Genomic DNA, 8,459 nt, shown 5'->3' with positions numbered 1-8,459 from the left:
CTAGGTATGGATATATGTATCTGATGAAACACAAGTCTGAAGTCTTTGAAAAATTTAAAAAATTCAGACATAAAGTAGAAAAGCAGACAAGCAAGCCCGTTAAGGTTCTTCAATCTGATCAAGGAGGTGAATACCTTAGTCAAAAATTTTTGAGATATCTTAAGGACAACAGCATAGTCTCTCAATGGATACCTCTCGAAATACCTCAAGTCAATGGAGTATCCGAAAGGAGGAACAGGATCCTATTGGATATGATCAGGTCCATGATGAGCTTCACTGATCTACCCTTGTATCTTTGAGGACATGTCTTGTTAACTGCCATTCACTTATTGAATAGGATTTCATTAAAGTTCATTCCTACCACACCGTATGAGATATGATTTGGTAAGAAGTCGAGTCTACGTTATCTTAAGACTTAGGGATGTCTGGCCTATATCAAGAGACAGATGATGGAAAAGTTGGAGGATAGATCTATTATAGCTCACTTTATAGGTTATCCGAAGGAATTCATTGGATACTACTACTTTCCACAAGATCACAATATGATTGTGAGTCGCAATGCTATATTTCTAAAAAACTAATTTATCTAGGATGGTGGCTAATAAAAATATTTTATTTTTTTTTAAAATCTTTAAGTAAGTTAGTATTTAGCATTTAAGTATCTGATTATACTTAAAAGAATCGAGTTAAATCAAATATTTTTTAAAAAAAATTGATGTACAGATTAGAGAGTTTGTGAGATATCAAGGAATCAAGTATTAAGAAAACTCAATAAAGAGTTAAGTTTAGAACTTAAACAATTTTTCTTGAGCATTTCTAAATTTTTCTAACAGCATCAAAGAAGAGTTTGCTTCCTATGGGTTAGTATAAGATAACTATATATTTCTTCATATATTAAAAAAAATAAAATAAAATATAAAAAATTTTTTTAAGTACTTCATGTAGAGTAATCGGACCTCTTTGTCTAAGCAAGTATTGAGTTTCATGTCAAAAGGTATGAAGGGCAAAGAAGCTTTGTTGTAAAGCTAGTTTTAACTCATAGCCTATTTGATTCGAGCAAGTATGTCCGAGGGATATTTTATACCTAGTGCCCTAAAACTGTCTGGTTTGAAAGTCATTAGCTGAAAACTCGCTATATGAGTCAAACAGAAAGCTTAAGGGGTTAAAACATTCAATAGTTGTACAATGTTAAAAAAAAATCAATAAATAAAAGACAGAAATAACAATATACTTATCCATATGAAGATTAATGATTTGATGATAAAGATAAAAATAATTTAAAAAAATTTAAAAAATATTTAGTATTCTTAGTTTAACTCTTATATTGATTAGTATTAATATCCCATTGACATACCTTACTCATGCTCTATTGGACATCAATGATCTTTTTTAAAAATTATTTTGATAAAATTCAAAATTTTAAGTTAAACGGTACTTAATTCTAAATTCTTTCTTTACTTAAGGACGAGCAAAATTCAAGTTGAGGGATGTGATAAGTGGTATATTTTTATATTTATTTTAGATATTTTTGATAATTTATGATGCTAACATCTTCTTAAAAAACCTAATTTCATAAATAAATTAGATTTCTTACAAAAATAGATAATTTAAAAAAAATAAAATTAGAGCATATTTATGAAAAATAGAAGTTGATTTAATTAAAAATTTAAGCATCAAAATAATGGAGAAATATTAAAAAATTTAATGCATATTTTTTTTAATTTTTCAGGCAAAAATTGAAGTGAAAATCAAGTAAAAATATCCTAAAAAATAAAATCTATAGCCTTCGGTGCATAGTGGACCGGCCGCTCGGTCCACAGAGTCAGGGACGTGGTCCATAGGAAATGCTTCACGGTCTATGGTGCGGTTCACGGGCGAGCAGGAAAAATTTGCACTGATCGACGATCCAAATTTCATCAAGTGTGCGATCAGATGGCTGTTATCGTATCATCTCCTAACTTGAACTTTATTCATCTTCGAGTAAAGAAAGAATTTAGAATTAAGTACTATTTAACTTAAAGTTTCAAATTTCACCAAATAATTTTCAAAAAGGATCATTGATGTCCAGTGGAGCATGAATGAGGTATGTCATTGAAGTATTAATACTAATCAATATAAGAGTTTAACTAAGAATACTAAATATTTTTTGAACTTTTTTAAATTATTTTTACCTTTATCTCCAAATCATTAATCTTTATATGGATAAGTATATTGTTACTTTCATATTTCATTTATTGATTTTTTTTTAATGTTGTATGCTATGGAATGTCTTAGCCCCTTAAGTTTTCTATTTGACCCATATAGCGAGTTTTCAGCCAATGACTCCCAAACCAGACGGCTATAGGATATTAGGTATAAAATATTCCTCGAACCTACTTGCTCGAATCAAACAGGCTATGAGTTAAAACTAGCTTTACAACAAAGCTTCTTTGCCCTTTATTTTTAATCCAATATATTTATACTAGTATAAGAAGTGAGAGATGATCGATCTTTGAAACTCATTTTTTTAATCTAATTAAAAATAGAGATACCCTAGACAAATTATCTGGCAAGATGAAAGATGGCTAAATAAACTCCAATAAGATTCGCCGAACCATGCCGGCCATGCCAGGTGAAACCCCTCTCGGATTTAACACTTGGAAAAGAAATAGATTGCTATGTACTAAATCCTGATAAAAGGAATGGTTGCCAGGCTACTTTGGCTAGCACTGTCAACAGACACGTTAGCCTGAGCGAGCATCCCGCAGCTGAGACAGACCAATCCAATATGTGCATGGTGTTCAGACTGCCAGTACTGTCTATCTGTATTGCTACTGCAAAGACTTAGGACGCTATTGGCGCTTCAATACATGCGAGCAGAATCTATCGCCTGCCCACTGTTTTAAGTCCTCAACGGATGAATTTTATAAATAAAGAATTAGAGATAAATTTATAATTTTATTTTTAATTTAAAAATAAATTTTAAAAATATATATAGAAAAAATAATTATTTATTTTTAATTAAAATTATTCTTATATCCTTATATCCTTATATTCTTTAAAATACTGTAATATTACATTATCATAGTACAGTATTTCTTTACAATAAAATAGTATTACATTATATTAATATGATATTTTTTATAATAATATAATATTATTTTATTATATTATATTAATGTAGCATTTCTTTACAATAAGACAGTATAACATTATATTAATGTAGTATTACTTTATAATAATGCTGTTAGAAAATACGTCTCAAGATTCCGTCTACATTGAGCCTACAGCAAGGTCTAGGATGACGAATGGAGTCCAGCGAGCCCAAGAACAGTCCAAACAGAATCCAAATAGAGAAGATACGTGCGAAAGAAGGTTTGGAGCTACGGCATGGTGCACGAGACGGCAGCGGGTCGGCGGCCACCGGCAGTGGCACGGCCAGGCCCAACGGAGACACGCGCAGGGTCTCCGTCGGGCCCAGCATGTGAGTGCCCAGACCCAACATGCAGGCGCCCAGGACTAGTGCCCCTGCATGGTCCATCGTGGACCGTGCGGCATTGGGCGGTCTATGGGCCCGTGTGGACCAAAGTAGTGGTCTATGCGTGGTTCAGATGGTTTTCTGCACGATTCGATGGCTCAGATCGTAATCGATCGTGATCGGATGACTGCAAATGAATCCGAGCTTGATCAGATGATCAATGGCCCTGATGTGCACGATCGGATTGCTTTGGTGTGAGTTGGTTACGATTGGACGTCCACGGATGATTCTAGGCTTGATTGGGATTCTTTTTCCTAGTATAACAGTATTTTGGAGTTTTTAAAGTCTATAAAACTCCGATGGACGAGTAGTCAGTTGTGTTGGAGAGCAGGTAACGTCCTAGAGATGTAGAAAGGCTTCAATAGAGGTTTTAGAAAACTTTTGTGAGGATTTTGGGATTTTTTCTTGAGAAATTTTTGTACAAAGATTGAGTGGTGAGTTCCTCTTATATTAATTTTATTTTATTCTCTCGTAGTGAAGCTTGCACGTCCCGTGAAGATAGGCTTGAGACCGATCCACATATTTATATTATGTTTCTTATTTTGCTCCTTCTTTCTTTTTACTGCACCTTGTGGTATCGGATCCTGACTTAACAAATGCAATGTTGATTTATTGTATTATATTAGTGCAATATCCATTACAATAATGTAGTGTTATATTATCCTAGTGTAATATTACTTTACAACAATACAGTATTACTTTATAATAGTATTATATAATTTTATAATAGTATAGTATTAGTTTATAATAGTGTAGTACTGTTTTATAATAGTGTAGCATTGCTTTATAACTGTAAGGGCAATTGGATCATTTCATCCCATTTGGATAGCTGCTTTTAAATTATTTTTTAAATATTAAAAATTTTTATTTTAAATTTAAATAAATAATTATTTTTAAATTTAAATTTAATTAGATATTTTTTATTAATTTTTTTAATTATAAATATTTTTTTGTTTTAGTTTTCCAAATGATGTCACTTCTCACGAAAAAGGAAAAAAAAGTTATATCACTAAAATTTTCGGTCAGTTTGTTTTTTTTTTTTTTTGGGTAAACGGTCATTTTCCTAATTGTAGTACATGTCTCTGTTCAAGCGTTTTAATCTATTTGTACCGTGCTTGGACCATAGGCTGTTGTTGAATTGAACAAAATCTATGGAAAGAACTGGTGACTCCCCTTGATTCATTGTCTTGACCTTTGCGAAGGTTTGCTCCTTGCCAAATTTTGAACGTTGATAATGCTATGTTGATCCTTTAACCTCTTCAGAACAGATGTAAATAGTCTAGTTTTTTAGCCCCACACATGGCAGGTGGATGGTTTACTGGATATTGAAATATCAACTTTACATCTAACGATTCAAAAATTGTTCAATAATAAAACTATTGTTATTTGTTATTCATTATTTCTTATTCGAGGGAAGACGGTGCAACCATGAGGTTACTTCGTCAGGAGCTAGGTTTCATGAGAATTTAAATACAGAAATCATCCTAGATCTAGCAATACTCAGAGGTTCGTGCATTGCCATGCATATTAAAAATACAATAATATTCGAAATCGAGGAAAAAGTGAGCATGAGTAAAGCAAGAGGCCGTTCCTTTTCTCTTAGGGCTCATTTGGATCATGAAAAAAATCTTTTTCTATGAAATATTATTTTTTTAAAAATTAATTTTTTAAAATATAATATCTAAAAAAATAATTTTGATATATTTAATTGGTTACATAAAAATAACTTATCATAGAATAGCTTATATTTAATTGAGCATCCACTTTCCTAATAAAACTATGTAAAATATTAATATATGAATATAAATATTATATAAAAAATAAATAAAAATATTATATTAATATAAATATTAAAATAAATTAATATATTATATTATAATATTGATATTAGTATAAATATAAATATAAATATTAATAATTTATTATATTATATATTAATATTAGTATATTATATTAATATAAATATTAATATAATATAATATGATAGTATTAATTTTTAGTATACCTAATATTAAAATATATTTTATAATATAATACTAATATATCTAATGGGAATTCCAAAAATTTATTTCTTCTATGAGTTTTTGTTTTCTATAAAATATGAAAATTATATTTTCATTATAAGATCTTTTTTCAATCTTTCTCCTTTAAAAATTTGAACTAAACGAAGGGGTTTTTCCTACTTTGTAGGAATTATTGTGCTGGGTCGAAGATTAGGGGTGGCAAGTTGATTGTGCCTGATCCGATCTAAATGGGATAGGTTTTATCCTTTCTGATTAAAATCAAGAACAAGTATAGATTTTATAAAAATATTTGAAGTGGGTTTGGATCAAATATAGATAATAGTATATCCCGCCCCACCCCGTCCCGATCCGATCCGACTATATATATATAGAGTTAGGCCAGAATCAGATTAATCAGATTTGAACTTAGATCCAATCAGGTCAAAACTCTGTAATAGAGGTTATACATCAATGATCCAAGCAGTTGAATACGATCTACTATCTCAAAACTGCTTGCACACAAAAATCATATTATTTAGAGATCCTTAGTCTATGCATCAAGTAGTCAAAAATTGGACAGTCTAAATGAAATTGAATTGAATGTATTTTTTGATCACTTGATGCATAGGCTAGGGTCTTTAAATTATATGATTTTTGGTGACAAGCACTTTTGAGGTAGTAGATTACATCTAATAGCTTGGATCGTTGATATAGGACCTCTATCATTCAGCTTTGATCTAATCAAATTTGAGCCCAAATTCGTTCAATCTTACCTAAGTCTACCCCATATATATATATATATATATATATATATATATATATATATATATATATATATATATATATATGCAAGCCGTTAACCCTGTTTAAGTTTAGCCACTCACCTATATTCCTCTCGGCTCTCACCATCGCTCCTCTCTCCCTGAGTCCCTACCGCAACTGTCGGTCTGCCCACTACTAGTCTACCACCGTCGATCTGTCGCCACCCTTTCTCCACCCTCATGATCTTTGCTAAGCCCTTGATGGCTGACAATCGACAACCATACTACCTTGAGGCCTTCCTTCTCCCCTCATCGCCATCGCTGATCTGTCGCCCCCTTTTCCTACCCTCTCTCACCTTCACCAAGCCTTGACATCCAAGGTGTTCTTCCCCCTCCATCCCTCGCGGCAGCCAGCAGGTCCCTGCTCCCTACCTCTAACGGCAATGGCTTGGCAGCTAGTATTTCGACAAAATCCTAACCATCATCTAAGCTCCCTATGTAGCTGCTCCAAGCTTCCCACTCGATCGAGACTCCTAAGGACTGAAAAAATAGAGGAAACATGGGAGAAAAACATAGGAAAAATCCACCAAAATAAAAGAGAGATGGAAAAAATTAAAAGGTAAGACCTTTTCCCTCATCGATTGATCTTTTTTTTTCTTTTTATTCCCTTTTCTTTTCATTTCATTCTTTTTTCGGAGATCTGTGGGGAAGGGGAGCACTTGAGAAAGATTGGAGGGGTCTTTAGGTTTCGGTTTGGGTTTTTTCTCGAGTATATGGGATTTTATGCCAGTTGTGGTGGTGTGAGCCGGTCCCTTGAGGTTTTGAGAGCTTAATTTTGGTGGAAGCATGATATTTTATAAGGTTTGGAGATAGGGCGGCCAGCAGTGGTGGAGAGCGATGGAGATGGAGAATGAAGAGGGGAGAAATGAGAGACCCATTCGGGTATATCTGATCAGACCCATCCTTAGAGCCCGTATAAGTATGATATTTTTTTTGACGGGACAGGTATGAGTATCAATTGATTCGACCAATATCCGATCTATTACCACCTCTATTAAAGATGTAGAAAGAAGTATGATAAAAGAAAAAAAGGATAAAAAGCAAATAACATCCTGCATTTTATCCTGATTTGTAAATACCTCCTTACATTTTTAATTTCAGCAATGTCAATCCTATACTTTGTAAATTATTGCAATGTTCCCCACTGATCTTTCAATTTGGGAGAAAAATCACTGTTGGTGCCATATAGCATATTATTTAAAGTTAGATGGCTGATATGACTTTATTGTATTATTTTAAAATAAAATAAAATTTGATGTGGATTTAAAATAATATAATAACTAAAATACCCAACCAATCCTCCACCTCCACCACCACCAACCCATCAACCATTGGCTATTGCCACTCCCGCACATCTTCCACCACGACCTTAAGCCAGAGAATCTCCTCCTTGACAATGTTGGCAATCTCAAGATCTCCCACTTTGGTCTCTCTGTGGTCCCCGAATATATCCATGGTGACAAGCAACTCCACACCCTCTATGGAACATCGACATACATCATGCCGAAGATCCTTAAGAGGAAAGGATACGATGGCACCAAGGTCGACATCTGGTGCTATAGTGTGATCCTCTATGTCCTCAATAATGGATATCTATTGTTGAACAATCCCAATCTGATGGTGATATACCGCAAGATCGACCGTAGGGAGTATCGGTGCCCCAAGTGGACCTTGTCGGAGCTTCGATGGCTGATCGGTCAGCCTTGGACCCGAGTACTAAGTGGAGGATCACCATCGATGGGATACTTTGTGACCCCTGGATCAAGAAAGGGCTCGACTAAGAGAAGTGGGCAGCACTGGCAAAGTTCCACTCGACGAAGATGGAGGAGGCAGAGAATAGAAAGTTTCCAAAATTGGAGGAGGCGGACTGAGCACTCAACGCCTTTGACCTAATATTCTTCTCCTCCAGGCTTGATTTCTCTAGTCTATTTGGACCTCCATCGGATCGAAACATCTTGATTGAGCCGGCCAAGGCGATTCTCATGAGAGTTGAAGATATGGGAGGAAAGAGGGGCTCGGAGGGATGGTGGCGGAGGGGCAAATTGGTAATTTGGTAGTGAGATGGTGGTTCACCGGTTGGTCGATGGGTTGGTGGGGTGGAGGTCGTGGATGGGTTAG

The 8,459-nt window shown here is 34.0% G+C and overlaps 1 pseudogene; it reads left to right on the top strand.

The window, feature by feature from the left end:
• Nucleotides 1–3,287: 3,287 nt before the first annotated feature.
• On the top strand, nt 3,288–8,459 carry LOC109505039 (CBL-interacting serine/threonine-protein kinase 14-like; annotated as a pseudogene).

Source organism: Elaeis guineensis, chromosome 6, assembly GCF_000442705.2.
Source record: "Elaeis guineensis isolate ETL-2024a chromosome 6, EG11, whole genome shotgun sequence".
Lineage (NCBI taxonomy): Eukaryota > Viridiplantae > Streptophyta > Magnoliopsida > Arecales > Arecaceae > Elaeis > Elaeis guineensis.
Note: the sequence above shows the minus strand (reverse complement) of the source record. Positions and strands in the feature narration are given on the sequence as shown.